General features: G+C 38.0%; 1 protein-coding gene and 1 pseudogene across 1 annotated transcript in view; both read right to left on the minus strand.

Annotated features, from left to right (window-relative positions):
* Nucleotides 1-23,194, minus strand: part of ADGRB3 (adhesion G protein-coupled receptor B3) — an 822,367-nt gene that overhangs the window by 669,964 nt on the left and 129,209 nt on the right. The gene's annotated exons all lie outside the window — the stretch shown is intronic.
* On the minus strand, nucleotides 1,874-22,331 carry LOC145520839 (large ribosomal subunit protein uL16-like; annotated as a pseudogene).

Consider the following 23,194-nt stretch of genomic DNA (forward strand, 5'->3'; position numbering starts at 1 on the left):
GCAGTCTATGTGACTTGATTCTTAGAATTCAGCCTATCAACTTCATTGCCTCACTTACTCTTATGGTAAAATTAATACTTTTATGTTATACATGTTTTCTTTCAACATCTTCAACTCTAACTTAACCTATCTGAATTATAGTCTACACCAGGTTATTAGGGTATTTTGCAAACTTGAATTTATTTTTTTTTTATTTTATAGAGAAGAAGTTTCTTTGCATATTTTTTAAAAGTCTAAGGTATTTACATAAATTTTATGTATTCACTGTCATAGAAATAAAACAATGTCTTCTGAATTTTCATTAGAATAGTCTTCAAATACATGCTCACTAATCCCAAGAAACTAAAGTGAATAATGACCAAAACAAAATTTCTTTTGAAAAACAAGGAGGGCATGTCTGAGTAACAGGAAAAACAAGAGTCCTCCTTGTCAATTACAAACAGCCCATCTGAGTAACAGGTTCTCTTACAGAGAAAAAATTACTTATTCCATCTAGATTGCCTGTGGGTGTGGCATTAGCAGTTATGAATCAAGTAAAAATATATAAAGTTTCCCAACTGTTCTATCAAAATTTTAGTTCTTTTTTTTTTTTCCTGGCACACATTCTAGATTGCAGATGCTAATGAGAGGCACAAAGGCAAGAGATAACGCATAGAGTGATTAGAAGAGGGTCTACACACTCCCAACCTTAGAACCTGAGGCAGAGACATGCATCACCAAAGTTACAATATCAGTGATTCTGGCAACCACTTATCAGACCGCGAGTGTTGCTGTTCCCTTAATGTATTCCTTCCAGAGTGCCTGTCTTACTGGCCAAAGAATCAATAAGAGCCATGGGATAAAAATGAGAATGAAGTCTCAGAATCCAATTACTGAGGTTTGTGTATAAAACAGCAGAAAACAAAATATGCATATTTCATTTTCTCATTCTATTAGGATGACAAAGACAGTAGTTGTCTGTTCACAATGAAGACAGCCAGAGTAATTCAAAATACTGAATGCACAAAGAAATGCCATGCCATATTTTTAATGAATGAGCTTCAGTTAATTTCAATAGGAAGTCATTAAAAATTTAAGGCATTTTCTCAAGGGTGAATTCTCAGCTTCCCTCAACCAGACTTAGAATACACAGAGTTTAGAAATTACTTCTTACCTGATGGATAGCTATACTTTTAAATTTCTTTAATAAAATCTATTTCAAACATTGTTAATCAGAACTTCATTTCCTAAACACAGCAAGAAAAAAATACTGTTATATGTTATTTGTTTTCATAAAATTTAGAACTTAATTTTGAATATTTAATACTTTCAAGAACAATAAACTGAGATTATAGTAGATCAAAATTCATATCAATATATTTCAAATGTATTATGAACCTCTATGCTAGAGTACTTAATGTAGATTGAAATGTCTTTTATAAGTTTAATTATGCCATATATCAAGTGAATTTGTTTTACAAACAAAGGCTTGCAATCAGAATGGGAACAAAAATTGACATTTGTGCTTTGTAGATATTTTATTTGGATAAAAGCTTTTTAAGTTTTGACAATGAATACACATCTTTCTTCTTCATCTTCTCTAACCTAAAGCAGATTTACACACAGTCACTAAGAAACAAACTGAAATACACGCATACCTTAGAGATTCAGTGGAGGCTCAGTTCTTGACCACCACAATAAAGCAAATACCACAATAAAGCAAGTCTTTTTGGAATTTGTCTTTTCTTGTCTACTTGGTAAATTTTTACTCATTCTTCTATACAGGCACACCTTAGATATATATAGATATATATATATAGATATATATATATATATATTTGGACAGAAAATAGAATTTATTGGAGCATGATTAAGGAGGGGACAGCGCTGATGCTCATGAGTGCAGGGCCCGCCATTTGTCCAGAAGACCATGATTAGGGATGTATTTGACCCCACAGCCAACTGGGATGAGCAGCTTTTCTCCCACCATGTTTTCAAATTCATCTGCATTAAACTGAGTAAATCCCCACTTCTTGGAGACCTTCTGGTGGCCAGGGAACTTGAACTTGGCCTGGCGGAGGGCTTCGATTACATACCCTTTGTTCTGCAGCTTGGTGCAGATGGACATTATCATTTGGCCAGTTTGGACCCTGGCCACTGTGCCCTGGGGCTTTCCAAAGGCGCTGCACATATCAGGAGGCTATCAGCTCCCGCACAAGACAACATCCTGTTGATGCGGATAACGTGGAAGGGGTGGAGCCACACATGGGTGTGAAAACCATCTTTGCCGCCGCTTTTCGCCATGTACTTGTTGGCACAGATACGGGCAGCCGCCAGGGCTTCAGGCGAGAGCTTCTCATACTCATCCGACACCATGGGCCGCAGAGTGGGCACTCATCCATGTCTGCCTTCTTATGCCCCAAGTCGAAGATGCGGATCTCAGCATCAGGGACACCTCGACAGAAGCGGGACTTTGGGTACAACTTGTTCTTACAATACCGGTAACATGGGGCGGGGCGGCGGCCCAGGCCGAAGGGAAAGGCACACCTTAGACCATGGGCTTGGCTCCTCACTACGGCAATAAGGTGAATATCGCATTGAATTTTTGGTTTCCCAGTGCATATACAACTTATGCTTACACTATGCTGTAGTCTATTAAGTGTGCAATATAGCATTATGTCTGAAAAACAATGTACATACCCGAATGTTCAAGTATTTTATTGCTAAAAAATGCTGTCATCTGAGCCTTCATCAAGTTGCAATCTTGTTGCTGGTGCAGGGTTTTGCCCTGAGGTTGATGACTGCAGACCAATCAGGGTGGTTGGCTGCTGAATGGTGGGCGGCTGCAACAATTCCTTAAAATGAGACAGTGATGAAGTTTGCGGCATCTTTTCCTTTCAGGAATGATTTCTCTGTAGCAAGCAGTGCTGTTTGATAGCATTTTACATACAGGAGAAGTTCCTTGAAGTCAATCCTCTCAAACCCTGGCACTGCTTTATCAACTAAATTGATGCAATATTCTAAATCCTTTGCTGTCATTTCAGCAATCTTTACAGCGTCTTCACTAGGAATCATTTTCTTTGCTCATCTATAAGGAGCAACTCCTCAATTGTTGAAGTTTTACCATGAAATTGCAGCAATTCAGTCAACACCTCAGGCTCCACTTCTAACTCTACATTTTTTTGCCATTTCCATGACACCTGCAGTGACTTTCTCCACGAAGCTTTGGACCTCTCAGTCATCCATGAGGATTGAAATCAATCTAAAGTCCCTGTTAATGTTGATATTTGGACCTCTTCCTATGAGTCACAAATATTTTTTAATGGCATCTAGAATGGTGAATCCTCTCCAGAATGTTTTCAACTGATTTTACCCAAATCTATTAGAGGAATCACTGTCTAAGGTAGCTATAGCCTTAAACATGCATTATTTAATAAAATCTGAAAGTCAAAATGACTCTTTGATCCATGGGCTATAGAATGAATGCTGTGTTTCCAAGCATGAAAACATTCCTCTCGTCCATCTCCATCAGAGCTCTTTGGGGACCAGGTACATTGTCAATGAGCAGCAACATTTTGAAAGGAATCTTTTTCCTAGGCAGTAGGTCTCAGCAGTGGCCTTAAAATATTCAGTAATCCACGTTGTAAACAGATGTGTTGTCATGAAGACTTGTTACATTAACAGAGTTCAGGCAGAGTAGACTCAGCATAGTTCTCACGGGCCCCAGGATTCTCAGAATTGGTGAATGAACACTGGCTTTAACTTAAAATACCAGCTGTGTTAGCGCCTAACAAGAGAGTCAGCCTGTTCTTTGAAGTTTTGAAGCTAGGCAGTGTCTTCTCTTCTCCCGCTATGAAAGTCCTGGATGGCATCCTCTTCCAATATAAAACTGTTTTATCTAAACTGAAAATCTGTTGTTTAGGGTCACCACCTTCGTTTATGATCTTAGCTAGATCTCCTGGGTGACTTGCTGTTTCACCTTACACTTCTATGTTATGGAGATGGCTTCTTTCCTTCAGCCTCAGGAACCGACCTCTGCTAGCTTCAAACTTTTCTTGTGCAACTTCCTCAGCTCTCTTAGTTCTTCAGAACCCAGATAATCATGATGGTGTGATCACTCACCTAGAGCCAGACATCCTGGAATGTGAAGTCAAGTGGGCCTTAGGAAGCATGACTGTGAACAAAGCTAGTGGAGGTGATGGAATTCCAGTTGAGCTATTTCAAATCCTGAAAGATGATGCTGTGAAAGTGCTGCAATCAATATGTCAGCAAATTTGGAAAATTCAGCAGTGGCCACAGGACTGGAAAAGGTCAATTTTCATTCCAATCCCAAAGAAAGGCAACGCCAAAGAATGCTCAAACTACCGCACAATTGCACTCATCTCACATGCTAGTAAAGTAATGCTTAACATTCTCCAAGCCAGGCTTTAACAATACGTGAACTGTGAACTTCCAGATGTTCAAGCTGGTTTTAGAAAAGGCAAAGGAACCAGAGGTCAAATTGCCAACACCCGTAGGATCATCGAAAAAGCAAGAGAGTTCCAGAAAAACATCTATTTCTGCTTTATTGACTATGCCAAAGCCTTTGACTGTGTAGATCACAATAAACTGTGGAAAATTCTGAAAGAGATGGGAATACCAGACCACCTGACCTGCCTCTTGAGAAACCTGTACGCAGGTCAGGAAGCAACAGTTAGAAGTGGACATGGAACAACAGACTGGCTCCAAATAGGGAAAGGAGAATGTCAAGGCTATATATTGTCACCCTAATTATTTAACTTATATGCAGAGTATATCATGCGACATACTGGGCTGGATGAAGCACAAGCTGGAATCAAGATTGCTGGGAGAAATATCAGTAACCTCAGATCTGCAGATGACACCACCCTTATGGCATAAAGTGAAGAAGCACTAGAGACCCTCTTGATGAAAGTGAAAGAGGAGAGTGAAAAAGTTGGCTTCAAGCTCAATATTCAGAAAACTAAGATCATGGCATCCGTTCCCATCACTTCATGGCAAATAGATGGAGAAACAGTGGAAACAGTATCAGACTGGGCTCCAAAATCACTGCAGATGGTGATTGCAGTCATGAAATTAAAAGACACTTACTCCTTGGAAGGAAAGTTATGACCAACCTAGATAACATATTAAAAAGCAGAGACATTACTTTGCCAACAAAGGTCCGTCTAGTCAAGGCTATGGTTTTTCCAGTGGTCATGTATGGATGTGGCAGTTGGACTAAAAGAAAGCTGAACGCCGAAGAATTGATGCTTTTGAACTGTGGTGTTGGAGAAGACTCTCGAGAGTCTGTTGGACTGCAAGGAGATCCAACCACTCCATCCTAAAGGAGTGGGTGTTCATTGGAAGGACTGATGTTGAACCTGAAACTCCAATACTTTGGCCACCTCATGCGAAGAGCTGACTCATTGGAAAAGACCCTGATGCTGGGAAGGATTGGGGGCAGGAGGAGAAGGGGATGACAGAGGATGAGATCGCTGGATGGCATCACTAACTCGATGGACATGAGTTTGGGTGGATTCCGAGAGTTGGTGATGGACAGGGAGGCCTGGCGTGCTGCGATTCATGGGGTCACAAAGAGTCGGACACGACTGAGTGACTGAACTGAACTGACAGCCCTCTTAGACTTTGTAGAATTAAAAAGTTAGGGCTTTGCTCTGGATTAGGCTTAAGGGAATGTTGTAGCTGATTTGATCTTCTATCCAGACCACTAAACCTTTCTCCATATCGGCAATAAGGTAGTTTGCTTTCTTATCCTTTGTGTGTTCACTAGGGTTGCACTTTTAATTTCCTTTAAGACTTTTTCTTTACATTCAAAACTTGGTTAACTGTTTGGCACAAGTGGCCTAGCTTTTGGCCAGACTTGGCTTACAACATGTCTTCCTCACTAAGCTTAATCATTTCTAGCTTTTGATTTAAAGTGAGAGACATGCGGATCCTGCTTTCAATTGAACACTTATAGGGTGATTAATTCTCCTAATACAATATTGTTGCATCCCAAGGACAGGGAAAGAGACGGGAAATAGTCAGTGGAGGAGTCAGAACACGCATGATGTTTATCCTTTAAGTTCACCATCTTACATGGGCACAGTTTGTTGTGCCCCAAAACAATTACCATAGGAATAACAAGAATCACTGATCACAGATCGCCATAACCAATAATAAAAATGTTGGAAATATGAGAATTACCAATATGCAACAAAGATGCAAAGTGAGATGATGCTTTTGGAAAATTGGTGCTGACAGACTTGCTAAATCTGGGGTTGTGAAGGTTTCTTCAACATGTAAAAAACACATTATCTAAAAAGTCCAACAAAACAGGTTTTGTCTGTATTGTAGAAAAAATTCAGCTTTATCTCTAGAAAAAGGAATTTTAGTATGAGGCAGAGACTCTGAAATACACCAAGCATGATATTTTAATACAGATTCTCTTGTCTAAGGTTACATGTGCTGCAGTTTGGGACAGGTTGCCCCCAAATATGCCAAAGTGGCATATTGATTATTTTGAATTAAGATTACTGGAGAGACAGCTGGAACAAAAAGAACACTCTGGCCCTCCTTTGTCCCCATGAAAGCAGGAAAATAGCTCCCATGGGAAGGTGCCCTACCTTTGGCAGTGGACGGAGGGCATCCTTATTGAAAGAGAGAGAGGGGATTCAAGGTCAAGAAAGCTGTCTAAACAAACTGTGTTACCTCTTCATTTATCTGCTACGCCAAGCAAAACCTCTTAGTTTCATCAAATATTCACAAATACTTGATTCTTTGTCTAAAAGGTATATCAACAACCTGATGCAATCACTTCTTAGTTCCCTTATCTATAGGGCCTCCACATTTATACAAATTAAATTTGGTTTTCTCCCGTTAACCCATCTATGTCAATCTGATTATTAGATTAGCCAAAAGACCTCAGAAGGGCAAAGGAACACCCTTCCCTCAAAACATAACACAAGCTTCACAGTGGAACTGCTGTATCTACTAACACTTTATAATTTCATTTCCTTTTCTTTATTATCAAAACCTAGAAAATAACCTTTGACATATAAAATGCAACAGCCATGATTTTTATCATACATGTGCATAGTACACATTTTTAAGTTTAATATTTTTTAATTTAAAGAATGCAGACATTTTCAACAACAAGTTTTATTACACTATTATTTTAAAGGGAAAGATTATGCATAACTTTGCCCCTGGAATCTTTTAAATTGCAACTTCCCAAAGTGTAGCTAAATCAGTATTGTAATGTTATTTATTCTAATTTATAAAACTTAAAAGATGGGCCAACATATTCTGATTATTTCAACATCAGTGATGCAAAGATACTAAAACATAATTTATGCTTCTAGAAACATACAATTAAGGAGCTAAAAATAAATAACCTTTAAAAAAGCACTTTTATTTTAAAGAAAGCCTAGAGTTTCAGAGAATAGATTATTTGAGAGAACATAATTCATCTAGCATTGGAAAACCTGACCGTGTACATGTCAGAATGTCCATGAGAAACCTAGAGAAGAGTGGGCTGATGCACTGTATGTGGGGAACCATGGATTATAAACCAGTGCATCATGAATGAATTATTGTTCCTCAATCAGATTTGATCAAATTGATCTCTCCATCAGTGGTTGATTTATGCATTTATGACTCATTGTACTGCATATTTGCATCATGAATAAACTATCACTTTTTTCTATAGAGAATTTTCTATTGATACATCTCTTTTGGAGATTGTTCAAGTAGGAGAAGTGGTTGTAGCTAGTAGTGAAGTATCTGAAGAAAAGTTGGACAAGAAATAATAAAAACATTTTAAAATGACTACTGATTGGGATCCTTTCATGAACTTGTTAATAAATAGTCTGTAAGGGAAATGGTTCATTAAAACAATCCAGAAAACATAAACCAAGTATATAATTATGTTCAAAATAGCTTCTTCTAAGAAGGCTTAGAAATTGCATTAAAGTGAAATAATGTTATTTTTGTTCATTAGATGGCAAATTGTCTATACGATCTATAGTTCTAGATCTAGAAGTAATGCAGTACCAAAAATCCATGCATTTCTGTATGTAGAGGTATTGTGTGTATGAACTGGTGTAGACTCTGTAAAATAGTGCTCAATATGTTCATACTCCTGTGAAAAGTTCATACTATATAGGAAGCAGCTAGTACAGTAATCCCAGGAAGAGACTTAGCCAAAAAATAATGTAACAGAAAACATAAAAAACTGAAAATAAATAATCTGAGCATTCAGTAGAATAAGCTAAAAAAAGAAACAATACAAGAAATGTAAGGAATAGAAATAACTGAGGGAAAAAGTAATTAAATGAAATAGAACCTGAGAATGAAAAAACACAATTGATACGGTCGATAAAAATAATTTCCTGTATTTTGAAGTAGAACTCAAAATATATCTGACAAAATTAAACAAAAATAACATAATAGCTCATACAATATAAAATCTCTATATAAACTTTTAATTTTAAAAATGTTATCATTAAAATATTTACTATATTTGAAAACATAAGTGAATCAATGTTTCTAGAAATTTCTTAATATTTAGGAATACACAAGTTACCAAAATTAGCCAAAGAATAAAAATAGGTGTCTCATCCAGAAGCATTTTGCAAAGATTATTTTTCTAAAATTTCAACTACTAGATAATCGTTATATACATTGTTCCATAATATAGAAAAAAAATCCAAAATTATCCAATTTTATGAAACTACTATAACTTGATCTTAGGATTATATAAATCTCATGTAAAGAAAATTATAAGCTTGTCAAACTTATAAATAAAGATGAATTAAAAAGGACAAGAACCTTGCAGGGATTGATAATGATAACACACTGTGAACTGTGCAGCATAATTAACCCAACCTTCTGCTGCACTCATACATTTAAAATATTTATATATCATAGACAAGAAAGTTTTTTTCAATAATGCTCCAAATTTAGAAAATCTACCAATGTTATTTCATCACATAAATGATATGATCAAAGTCAACAGATGAAGAAAATATATTTGATAAACCTTAATGCCTATTCATGAATAAAAGCACCATAAAAAAAACTAGGGAGTGGAAAGTTACTTCCTTAGTCTATGAAAGATAGTTCTCCCTCTTCCTCAAGAAGACAAATCTAAAGTAAAGATCATCTCTGACTGGTGTAACTTTACTAGCATTCAGTAGGAATCAATGTGTGAGTGCCTGGTATCACTTCTGCTGTTCAACATTGTCCTAGAGCTCCCTCTCAGAAGGACAAAACTGTGGCGAAAGTAAAGAAAAGGTATGAGAATCACAAAGCAGAGTCAAAACTGACACATTCTGCAGAAAACAGATATCTATGATCATTATATGAGGCCAGAGAATCTACAAAGTCTTGGAATGAATAAGAAAGTTCAAATGTTGCAGGGTATCAGGTGAGCGTGCTAAATTTAGTAATGTTCCATTAAACCAGCACTAATCAAATAGATATTTTAGTAGAGAAATGTTGAGGAGTAAAGTTTTGTAAAATAAAATGGGGTGAAGTTTACCAAACTATGATACATTTGGTAAAGGAAATTATACATTTTTATTTAAGAGAATAAAGGAAGACAGGACTAAATTAGGCAGTGCAATATGTTGACATATTTAAAAATGAATTAATCAATGGACTCAGTTCTAATCAAAATCCCATAAGGATTTATTTAGAGAACATTTTTTTTTCTGATACAAGTAAACATTATTAAAGCAAAGAATGGAATATAATTTTATTTATTCATTTATTTATTTGGCCATGCTGTGCAGCATATGGCATCTAACTTCCCCAACCAGGGATGGAACCCATGCTCTCTTAATTGAAAGCAGAGTCTTAACCACTGGACAACAAGGGAAGTCTCAGAACATAATTTTACAGGAAGTTTTTAAGGGGACTCCACGCTAGCACCTTGCCTCTTACCTCTTCCCAGAGGAAGTGTGCAAGATGACTTTGACTTTTTCCAGTGCTGCTGCTTTGGCTGCTCTTGGTAAAGGCATCTTCATTTCTGATTCTGGTTCTTCAGGAGTCATATATATTTCTTTACTCTTTTTTCATTTTGAATAATGATCTTAATCTGTTTGGCATCCTACAATGTTACAGCTCAGTTATCATATCTTTTATCTCTTTTTTTCTAACCGAATCTTGATTTTCTCTAAAACTCTGACCTGTTTTAACTTTTACTTGCTCTAGAAGTTTATTTAATAAAAGTTAAAGGTATTTTGCAGGCAAGCTTTTGCAAGAACATGAAATATTGATTATAAGAATTGTATGAGAGAACAGTTGTACATATAAATTTTATGAAGCCAAATTTATGCTCATATCTAAAAATATTATTTTAAAAAAGGAATAGAGACAACTAAGGAAAAAGAACGTTTTTTTCTAAAACAAGCAAATTATATGAAATAATACTGAGTAATCAATCCTCAGATGCATTTCTATTAAAACAAGAAATAAGATATGAATACTTGCTATCATTTCTAATAAAATCTCATTAACATTTAAAATGTACATCTCCAACATCCAGTAATTTTTGCAGCAGGAAGAAATCCTTTAATAGGCGGGTACATGAAAATGTTCCTTTGTTATAGGGAACATAAAAAAGCAATATAAAAGTCTACCAATATGACACAAAAGAATAAAGTAATTAGTCCATTTTTTTTTGAATCATTAAAACACAACAGTTAAAAGCAGATTTCTCTCTTAAACATGTGTGTGTATCAAAAAGTTCATCTGAGTGCCATAATATTAATAAAGTAAAACAACCTAAATAACTACATACAGGAGTGTTTTATAGAAACATAAAAAGTTAGGCTTAAGTTTAAATTATGACAGAATTTAGTGAGCTACCTGAAATCTAAGATCTATGTCCCTCTCCTGGAAATCACAGAGACTGTAAAGTGAGATTCACAGAGGATTAAATGTGATATTATAAGTAAACCACTTATCAGAGTTTCTGACACTCTGATAAGGTTTCAGAAAAGGACAGGTGCTATTATTATTGTTACTATAATTCCTATTTTATTATTTATATCTGTAGTCAAATTATTTGATAATTGTATTTGGATTTCAATTATCAGTGATCATATGGTAACATCATTTAACTTTATTTATAATATTGCATTTAAAATATATGAAAATATGTTTACAATTTATTCATTGCTTTCTTGTTTAGGTGAAAGGTTAGAATGCATTCTTACCTTTTTTACTTCTGTTTACTTTTCAAATAGTTATTTATCAGTCCTACTTATTGAACAATTCATTGATTCATCAATTTTGGGGTCACATCTATTACTTGTTATATGTTTACTCATACTTGGGCTTATGATGCAGTGGATTTATTTTGATTGAAGGTTAGGCTTCATCTGTATTTAATAAATAATTTAATTATTTTGTTGACCAATTTAATTATTGTGTCATAGTAGGTTTTAGCACTGAGATCAAGTTGCTTATTATTACTCTTTTTTTTTAACAAAACAGATGTATTTCTCACTTGTTTGCTCCTCCATATAAACTCCAGGATTACTTTGACAAGCTCTTAAAAAATGAATCCGAAAAAAAAAAAAAAACAGGAAAGGAAGGATGACAAAAAGGTAGAGAGAAGGTTAAAGAGAAAAAGGAGGGGAGAATGGGAAAGAGAGCAAAGATAAAAATGCTGCAACAACATGTAGGGTTTGGTTTCCCAGGAGGCGCAGTGGTAAAGAATACATCTGCCAATGCAGGAGACTCAGGACACACAGCTTTGATCCCCAGGTCAGGAAGATCCCCTGGAGAAGGAAATGGCAACCCACTCCAGAATTCTTGCCTGGAAAAGTCTGTAGATAGAGGAGCCTGGTGGGACTGCAGCCCATGAGGTCACAAAGAGTCAGACACAACTGAGAGATTAAGCACACACACAAAAATACAGGGAAGTTTGGAGAACAGTGATAGTCGTACAATACTCAGTTTAACCAGCAAGGGATATGGTAAATCTCGCTATGATATTTAAATATATTTACATATTTTAGCTTAAAGTAGATTTTAAATGTGGTGCTATGGTTTAAATCACTGGATGAATGGTGAGAATAAAAATCTGTCATTCTTTAAATACCACTTGCTATATTGCACATCACTCATATGTGGAATCTAAAATATGACACAAATGAACTTATCTTTGAAACAGAAACAGACTCACAGGCACAGAAAACAGACCTGTGGTTGCCAACGGGGAGAGGAGTGGATGAGAGTTGGATTGGGAGTCTGGGATTAGTGGATGCAAACTAGTATATAGAGACGGGATAAACAACAAGGCCCTACTCTATAGCACAGGGAACTGTCTTCAACATCCTGTGGAAAATCATAATGGAAAAGAACATGAAAAAGAGTGTATATGTATGTACAAAAGTGAAAGTGAAGTCGCTTAGTCGTGTCCGACTCTTTGCGACCCCATGGACTGTAGCCTACCACGCTCCTCCGTCCGTGGGATTTTCCAGGCAAGAGTACTGGAGTGGGGTGCCATTTCCTTCTCCAGGGGATCTTCCCGACCCAGGGATCCAGCCTGGGTCTCTCGCATTGTAGGCAGGCGCTTTACTGTCTGAGCCACCAGGGAAGTTATATGTATGTATAACTGAATCAAATACTCTGCTGCATAACAGAAATTATATAATATTGCAAGTCACCTATACTTCAGAAAAACAAATTAAAAAAATAAATATGTCATTTTTATACAAAAGTAATAGGCAATAAAATGTTCATATACAATACTTCTCAGGTAACCACAAACTTGACTTACATATTATCTAGTTGGTCTCATAAAAACATTTCCCATCTTTCAATTACCATTTTGGAAGACAGGCAAGTATGATGATGAGGAGAAAAATCTGACAGTAAAATAAATTAGCAGTTTCATATTTAAAAAACAAGGAAAAACAAGTTGGATCACCCACCAGAAAACAGAATCTAAAAGAAGAGTAAGGAGAAAATAAACAGGCTACTTCACACCAACTGCACTCTGTGCAATAAAACAGCACAGATTGGCCTGAATCAGCCACGGGTGCACACGTGTCCGCTATCCGGAGCCCCCTTCCCACCTCCCGCCCCATCCCATCCCTCAGGGCTGTCCCAGTGCACCGGCTTTGAGTGCCCTGTAAGGCAAAAACCACTATAATATTGTAAAGTTATTAGCCTCCAATTAAAATAAATTAATTAATATAAAAAATAAAACAGAAAATGTATGGCTGAACCATACACAATGTGATCATAGAAGCATAGTAACACTGTGGACTCCTTGAAGAAAACCTACTCAATATTCTCTAATAATCTATATGGGAAAAGAATCCGAAAAAGAATGATATTGTCTATATGTATAACTGAACCACTTCGCTGTACCCTGAAGCTAACACAACATTGTAAATCCATTACGTTGTTGTTGCTGGGCTTCCCTGGTGGCTCATCTGGTAAAGAATCTGCCTGCAATGCAGGAGACCCCGGTTCATTCCTGGATCGGGAAGATCCCCAGGAGCAGGGATACACTACCCACTCCAGTATTCTTAGGCTTGTCTGGTGTTTCAGCTGGTAAAGAATCCAACTGCAATGCAGGAGACCTGGGTTCGATCCCTGGGTTGGGAAGATCCCCTGGAAGAGGGCATGGCATCCCACTCCAGTATTCTGGCCTGGAGAATTCCATGGACTGAGGAGTCTGGCAGGCTACAGCCTACTGGGCCACAAAGAGTCAGACACGGCTGAGTGACTTTCACTTTCACAGTTGTTATTTAGTCACTAAATTGTGTCCAACTCTTTGGCGACCCCTTGGACTCTAGCCCACCAGGTGCTCTTCTGTCCATACTTCAATATAAAACACAATTAAAAAAAAAAAAAAAGAAAAGAAAACCAAGCAACGCCCCTGCAGGTACTCAGAGGAGCTGCCAAGGATACTGAAGGACTGCCCAGACCCCACTAGATGTGGAGAAGATACATCAGTGGATGCAGAGTCTGATTCAGGCCCCAGGGAGCCAGCACCAGAGATCGTGGCCAGACAGAGACCACCCCCAGGAGGCGCCAACTAAATCCTGGTTGAGTCAAAAGATGGAACCGAATAGGGAAGTTTACCGTGTCTGTAAAGTCACAAATCCGACTGGGAGGAGGGGAGCCCTGCCCTGAAGGGCATGGAGCTGAGCGGGCTGCAGGAACCTCCCCAGAACTTGCTGCTCTGAGCAGCGACCTCAGGACCACCGGGCAGGAGCCAGAACGCTGGGGGAGGTTGCTGGAAAGGAAAGCTGGTGAACTGACTTCTTTTTTCCCAACATGGAAACAGCCCAAGCTATTTAACTAGAAGGCAAGGTGAAAAAAAAAAAAATGCTGATTTATTTTTAAAATTATATGTTTGGCAAAAAGAAACATGAGACCATTTGAATAGTTTCCCTTGCTTCCCTCTATATCATACATCTAACTGCAACTGGAAAATGTATTCAGGGAACCGAACATGCTGCTCTTACAGCGTCACCGCTGGGGTTCCAGTCGGACGCCGAGTCCTGTTCCATGTCATACCCAGTTAGGTCTTACTGAGGGGAATAGCACGGCAAAGAGGACAGTCTTCTCTCAGTGGAATGCAGTCAATAAAAGAGCCAAGCCCACCTGCATAGCAGCTGCTACTTCACAGGCCCTTTGCCAGCAGCCACTATTTAATAGAGCTGTGGGTATGTTATGTTTGTGGTTTTCCTTCTGACAAAAAGTAAGATGAGCTGGACTGAAGGTTTGCCTTGACTTGCTTTTACAGTTTCTATTTTTTTTTTTTTTTAGGAAACAATACTTGGTAGTGTCATTATATTTAGTTCTCTTCAAAGCAATCCTTTGATATTTTATGAATTACTTATCTCATTCTAATAAGGCTGAACATGGAAAATTAACCTCCTATACATACCTAATTAGTTTTTAATAATTTTAGCTTCTCTGTTAGGAAAAGATCTATCCAACTAACTACTAGGAATTTAATCTCCATTACTGAAGCATATGACAGCCATCCCAAGGGGAAAAATGTCCTTGAGGTGTGTGTGTGTGTGTGTGTGTGTGTGTGTGTGTGTGACACAGAGTGAGACCGAGAGTCATTCTCAGAAATAACTAAAATACCTAATTTTTTCCCTTCAACTTTGATGGCATATGGAGCCAGGATCATTTACAACTAATGAATGACTTCATTATGAAACATTGAGAAAAACAAAAATTATGATATTCAGATATACTGAATTGCTTGCTTCTGCTTATGCCCTATGCTTTTAATCGAGATTTAATACAAAAATGGAAGTAACTATCTAATTACATAATTAAATTGAATTTTCCAACTTAAAAACACATTGACTAGAAGGAAACCAATGGCATACATAGTATAGTAAAAGGAATAATTTCAAAAAAATTAAGACATTACTTTAGTTAATGAACAAGCATTCATGGGATTTTCCTAGGCTAAATTTTATAATGAATGGTAATGTAATGAAATAATTTGTGCTATTAACATTCATTTTCTTCAACTATAACCCTTGTTTTTTACCTCTCAATTGACCTAGTTTCTTTGACTTTTCTGGAAAGAAAAGTTAGTTTTTACATATAGAGAAATTTTTCATTAACTCAAGAAATAATCTATGTTTGAACTGTATTTGAGTTTAAGAAATATTGGATATGCATTTTGGAAATATCTTGTACACAAAAGAACCAATGTGATTTCAAGACTTCATGAGGACCATTTACATAAGATTAGGTTATGTCAAAAGTGAAATGTAAAAGTAGTCTGGAATAAGGAAAGCAGTGGCCAAATATTTCACACACTATACTAAAAATAAAAACAGGCCAGACTGCAATTAATACAGAAAATGGAGAAAAAGGATTTGCCAAGAATGTTAGTTAATGAGGAGCACGCATTTTTTTAGGCAAAGTTGGACGGTGAAGAAAGCTGAGCGCCGAAGAATTGATGCTTTTGAACTGTGGTGTTGGAGAAGACTCTTGAGAGTCCCTTGGACTGCAAGAAGATCCAACCAGTCCATCCTAAAAAAGATCAGTCCTGGGTGTTCATTGGAAGGACTGATGTTGAAGCTGAAACTCCAATACTTTGGCCACCTGATGCGAAGAGCTGACGCATTGGAAAAGACCCTAATGCTGGGAAGGATTCGGGGCAAGAGGAGAAGGGGACACCAGAGGATGAGATGGCTAGATGGCATCACCAACTCGATGGACATGGGTTTGGGTAGACTCAGGGAGTTGGTGATGGACAGGGAGGCCTGGCGTGCTGAGATTCATGGGGTCACAAAGAGTCAGACACGACTGAGCAACTGAACTGAACTGAACTGAGGTGAAGTATCTTTTAAGAACTGAATAGAATACCTAAAAAAAAGGTTCAGAGCAATATATAAATCTTGTCTACTTATAAATACATAGAAAATTAAATATTTTGGAATATATTGATTACATTTTCATTTTGTCTCAAATATATGGAAAATAAATGCTTTTATTGACTAGATATGTACTCTATATAATTATAAATAATAATAGGTCACAAGCCATCAAAAAACCACATATTTAAATTACCCAGATTGTGCATAATTTAGTGTCTGTTATTTTCTCAGTTGGTAAGGAAAATGTCAAGGTAGGTTGACACTTTATCATGGGGAACCTCTCAATTGAATGATCTGTCTGGCTTTTTAAGCCATAAGAGTTCATGGCCTAGAATTTCATATCCTGGGTACCTACCATATTTAATAACTTTGAAATTATGTGTGTTTGCAGGCATGTATATGTAAAACTGTCAGTCTCAGAAATCACTCATTTGAGGTAAAAAAAAAAAACTGGTTGAAATTCAAAATGAATCAATGTAGTTACCCTAAGCAGCTTTTAGGAATAGTAGAGGGGTGGTCAAACAGACAAATAAGTGACTCATTACCCTACAAGCAAAATAACATATATGTCATAAAGCTAGAAATAGTCCTGAATACACACAATGGAAGGAATACTCAGTCATTCATTCAGTATGAGGAAATGAGTTACAACTGGAAGTTTTTTAACAATAGAAGTGACACAATGAAATTCATTCTCGATATTGATTTTGTCACAGCTGTGTTCCTGTAAGTGGACGACTATCAGCAAACGAGGGATAAGGAGTGAGAGAGAGGAAACCAGTGCCCAGTAACTAAGGTGCTGAAAGTGCAGTGGTGATGACAGTGGTTTGACGGGGTGCTGGGAGGCTGTGCTCAGAAACTAAGGTGCTGAAAGTGCAGTGGTGATGACAGTGGTTTGACGGGGTGCTGGGAGGCTGCTGCTGCTGGTGATGGCGGGACTGACCACTTACTGAGCACTTCATGTGCATCAAGAACTTGCTAAGAGTTAATACCCATTACCTCTAATCTTGATAGCAACTTTGCAAGGACAACTTTTCTCCGCTACATGAACGAATGAGCCTTAGAATAATTAAATAGCTCTTCTCGGGTCACATTCATGTATAATCAGAGGTCAGAATGGAAAGGTGGGTCTGCAAAGCTCCACAGCCCACATATGTAATCTTTCCCCAGGATACTTTCTGTTAGTGCTAGGAGAGGGACACACATTCTAAAAACCAAGAAGACACAATAACGAGTTTTTCATCAAAGCTGCCAGTGAAATCAAGCAGCAAGTAGCGTAAATATTGTAAACAAATAACAAAATCAGTAACTTTAGAGGTCAATGGTAATGCTGGAGAACATAGCCATGAGTAGTAACCATGGCAACCAGACTGTACGCACTAAAATGGTGGGAAGATTCCAAGTAGTTTTCAGAGAGATAAGGAGACGTGGTATTATTCTGAGGGAGGAAAGCAAGAATAAAAGAAAGTTATTTCTTTTTTTTTTTTTTGGTTTTGCTTATTATAATCGGAAATTCTCAAGCATCTTTAGAGTTTGCAGAAAAAGAGCTGTAAGAAGCGAGGAAGAAACTTCAGGAGCATATAGAGAAATGAAACTGCATGTGAATAAAAGCACAGGTAGAGAGGTTGGCAAAACCCAAGGATTTAGAAACTGTAGGTATTTTATTTTCAAATCAGTGGTCAGGTAGATAAAAAATCTTAGATTAAGAATCAGTCAGACCAATAGATGGAGATCAGGAAACTGCCAAGATTTAGACACTAACTTCAGACGTTCCCCTTAGCAAACAGAGTGCCCAAGAATGAAATCTTTTTTTTTTTTCCAAAGTACAGACAAATGGAGAGTCCATACAAAGATGAAGGGGGTGAACAAAACACAACGATGGGGGAATAGGGTGATGCTCACACATCTGGGCAGGTCAGGGTCCTGGTTAAGAGAGATTCTGCTCTGAAGAGGTTGTGCTCCTTCTGATGAAGAACAGAAAGGCAGGGAAGGATGACTACACACAGATCTATGGCCAAATTGGAGCGAAGCTGACGGCGTTCTCAACACTTTGCTGCTTCTAATGCGCAGGGTAGCAGCGTTCCGGGACTGTGCAGAAGGCGTGAGGACGTGAGAAGAGCTAGCAAGTGTGTACCAGCCCTTCTGGGGACAGAACAAGAGCCCCAGACGTGAGAAATGGAGCTCACAAACGGAAAGCACATGTTCTGTGATTAAATGTCCATTATCACACTGCGAGGAACACCGTACCCAAACAATCACAATCACTCCTGAAAGAAAGAATGTCCTCCATGCAGAAGCAGTGTGTGTGCAACTATTAGAAGATTGGGGGTTTTGGAATAAACAGCCACTGTTCCTTGCGGCAACTTCTTCCAACATTAGATACAAACGTGTTAGAAAGAAGACTGCCCTGAGCTCCCATCTGGTTCCTGTGCAGGGTGGGTAGCCTGTGCAGACCTGGAGAGATTTGTCTGTTATTGAACATGGCCTGCAGGAAAGCAAACACCTGCACGACATCCTAACAAACAGATTTCCTATTTTTTAAAGACTTAAAATTATTTTTAATTGAAATATAGTTGATTCACAATGTTGTGTTAGTTTCAAGTGTATAGTGTATAGCAAAATACATTTTAGTTTATGTATTTTATAAATATACATATATATAAGATATATATATATAAGATATATATGATATATATATAAGATATATATATAAGATATATATGATATATATATAAGATATATATATGATATATATGTAAGATATATATATGATATATATATGATATATATGATATATATATAAGATATATATATGATATATATATAAGATATATATATAAGATATATATGATATATATATAAGATATATATGATATATATATAAGATATATATGATATATATAAGATATATATATCATATATATAAGATATATATATGATATATATATAAGATATATATATCATATATATATAAGATATATATATCATATATATATATAAGATATATATAAGATATATATATGTTATATATATATGATATATATGATATATATAAGATATATATCATATATATAAGATATATATGATATATATCATATATATAAGATATATATATGATATATATATAAGATATATATATGATATATATATAAGATATATATATGATATATATATGATATTTATATATGATATATATATATGATATATATAAGATATATATATGATATATATATATATGGGCTTCCTTTGTGGCTCAGCTGGTAACGAATCTGCCTGCAATGCGGGAGACCTGGGTTTGATCCCTGGTTTGGGAAGATCCCTTGGAGAAGGGAAAGGCTATTCACTCCAATATTCTGGCCTGGAGAATTTCAGGGACTGTACAGTCGATGGGGTCGCAAAGAGTCAGACATGACTGAGTAACTTTCACTTCACTTTATATATGTGTGTGTGTTAGTCTCTCAGTCTTGTCCAACTTTTTGCAACATCCTAGACTGTTGCCCACCAGGTTCCTCTGTCCATGGGGTTCTCCAGACAAGAATACTGGAGTGGGTTGCCATTTCCTTCTCTAAGGGATCTTCCCAACCCAAGTATAGAATCTGGGTCTCCTGCACTGCAGGCAGATTCTTTACCGTCTGAGCCAAATTTTATATATATATATATATATATATATATATATATATATATATATAATAATGAATCTATAGACTAAACTATATATATATATATATATATTATTTTGTAGATTCTTTTCTGTGATAGGTTATTAACAAGATATTGAGTGGCACTCCCGTGCTATATAGCAGATCTTTGTTGATTACCTATTTTATATATAGTAGTGTGTATATTTTAATCCCAAACCCCTAATTTATCCCTCCCACCTTTTCCTTTTAGGAACCGTAAGTTTGCTTTCCATGTCTCTGAGTCAATTTCTGTTTTGTAAGTATGCAACCCACCATCACTCCAGCAAACAGATTTCCTAGCAATGAGCCCGAGCGCCGAGTTGCCTCTTTGTGTCTGTGCCTGGGCACTCGCCTGCTTCCACAGCCCAGCTTTTGGTGCTGCCTCTGTGCCCACTGCCCCCCCTGGACTGCCAGTGCTCTGTATGCTCTTGAAATATTATCCTATTAAATTGTTTTAGTTCTTAACTCTCATACCCATGGGGTAGATAGGAAGGAAGCAGTGTTATTTAATTATAAAGTAACTCTCCCCTTAACCAAATGCTTTAAATTATACCAGGGCAATTTTTTCATTGGTGGCATTTAAATGAAAGTTATATACAGCTGTCTCCTCAGCAGGAGTACTCTGTCCCCTACCCTTAATTTGACCCGAAGAGATTCCCCAGAGCTGAGTTAGCCAGCGTGCCCATCAACCAGAACTCTAGACTTGGAAGACACATCTCTCAGTGTTCTCTAAAAGCTCTTTCCAACAGGGCCTGCGAAAAGGTAGAGGGGTTTTTACTGTACCTGAGAATTACCCTCCTTGAATGTGCTCATATATGAAAAGCATTTTATTTTAGTGGAAATTTAAACAAAGGGATCATGTCTACAGCAGAAGGTTGACACAAACAACAAACACCATTTGTCAGAAAACAGGACGTCTTAAGAGGCAATGTTCCAAAGCAAATGCCCTCAGTTAATACTTCAGCAAAAACATTTCCCCTGTGGCTGCAACCTTCCAGACAAGCAAAGCGCTCAGCCCCTGCTCTCCTCTCGTCTATCATAAAGATTCTGAATCTCCCCTTGCTCTTGAGGTTTTTGCCTCCTTCCTTAAATCCCGAGCGCTCAGCTTTCTCTGGGCCGCTCTCTGTTCCCTTCAAACTCCAACCATCTTTTTCGTCTTCGAATGACCACCTCCCACGGGGTGGGACGCTGTTTCCTTCTTCTTTCAGGTCTGCGCATCCTGGGCAGGCGAGGGCAGGTGATCTCACCATCTGATTCTCCAAGAGAGACCTAGACAGACCATCGCATCTATCATGAGCTCATTCCTAGAATCCCCCCCACTTCAATCAGTGACCCTACTGTTTCTCGTCCTTCTCGCCAAGGTCAAAAGATACACACACCCTTCCTGTTTGCTGGCGCCCAAGCTGCCCACACGCTGGCCCACACCCCCTCCCCAGGGTGCATTTCAGGGAAACTCATCAAAGGCAGCACATTTGGTGTCTTATTTGTCTTCCTCCTTCCTTTACAGGTTTTTTTGTTTTTTTCAAAACGTGCACCTATTTATTACTTTTAAGTTCACTGTATTTTATTGACGTACAGTTGATTTACAGTGTCCTGCTAGTTTCAGTGTACAGCAACGGGATTCGGTTACGCGCATGCTCAGCCTCTCAGCCTCTCTTTCCGGCTCCATGGACTGTAGCCCACCAGGCTCCTCTGCCCATGGGATTTTCCAGGCAAGAATTCCGGAGTGGGCTGCCATTTCCTCCTCCAGGGGATCTTCCAGCCCTGGGGGATTCAGTTATATATATCTATATATCTATTCTTTTTCAGACTCTTTTCCATTATAGGTTATTGCGAGATATTGAATACAGTTCCCTGTTCTATACAGTAGGACCTTATTATTTATCTGCTTTATATATAATAGTGTGTATATGTTAATCCCAAACTCCTAATTTACCCCTCACTTCCCTTTTGTAACTGTAAGTGTGTTTGTACATCTTCACACATAATCACATCAGCAAACAACCCGAGGAAGTCTCACCCTCCATCCTCACAACGTGCTTGAACCTGCTGTCCACGCACTTGTCCACTTAAGGACCCTCAACCCTCAGATCCATTCTTGTTAGTGCCCATGGCCAGCTCTGCACCGACTCCCTTGTCCCAGATGCAAAGGAGCTTACAGGTCTGTTCCACCACAAGCGTGCACAGCCACACGGCACGCATGAACTCCTGAGCACAGGCACATCCGGTGCTCTGAGGACTGCGCCGTGGACGCTGTCACTGTCCTGTGACACCTTCTTGGTCTCATCTGCGTGGCTGGAGGTTCTCGTTAGTGATGTCAGCCTGTGAGGTCAGCCCTCGTTTCTCACTCAGGCTCCGAGCCCTTCCATCAGGAAAACAGGTCAGCGCTCTCCACCCACAGTGAACACCCACGTGTTACATGTCTACAATCATGTAACCTCCCAAGTGCTGGTCTGTCAAACTGCCCTCCTCCTATTCCCAACACACAACGTTCCACGTGAAGCTCCCTCCTAAATGAGGGTCTCATCTAGATTTCCTTATGAGCTATTGGAGCTCAGGACCCATATTTTGTTTCATACAGTTCTTACTCCTCAGGCCCCCTCTGCAGACAGCATAATAAGGAGAACAAATCTGATCCATGCTGGGTCTGTTTCTTTTATTTTAACCTTTGTGTTCTGTTGTTTTCTCTACAAGTTAATCACTAAAGGCAGGTTGTATACAGCTTAAAGCATACATAATGGGCTACCTCCAGGAACCCCGCCTCCCATGCAATAAGCATTAACCTAAATACCTTTATTTAGCTCACAGGAAGCATTCTGACCAGGCCCACCTGTGAATGGCTGCAGAAAAGGAGAAATTAACACTTCCCCTCTGGAGTCAGCAGGAACCAGGAAACATTTGCAACCACTTACCACCTTGTTTTTGCTTTACCTCCTCACCTCCCACTTCTTAGTTCTATTAAAAACAAAACAAAAGCAACAACTAGCATCCACAGCCAGGGAAGATAGTTCTTTGGGACATTAGTCCACTGTCTCCTCAGTCTGCTGACTTTCTGAATAAAGTCACTATTTCTTGTCTCAATTACTCCTCTCTCGATTTATTGGCCTGTTGTGTGGCAAGTAGTAGGAGCTTGGACTTGGTAAAAATAGT

Source organism: Giraffa tippelskirchi, chromosome 9 (genome assembly GCF_054371585.1).
Source record: "Giraffa tippelskirchi isolate mGirTip1 chromosome 9, T2T-mGirTip1v1.2.pri, whole genome shotgun sequence".
Taxonomy (NCBI): domain Eukaryota; kingdom Metazoa; phylum Chordata; class Mammalia; order Artiodactyla; family Giraffidae; genus Giraffa; species Giraffa tippelskirchi.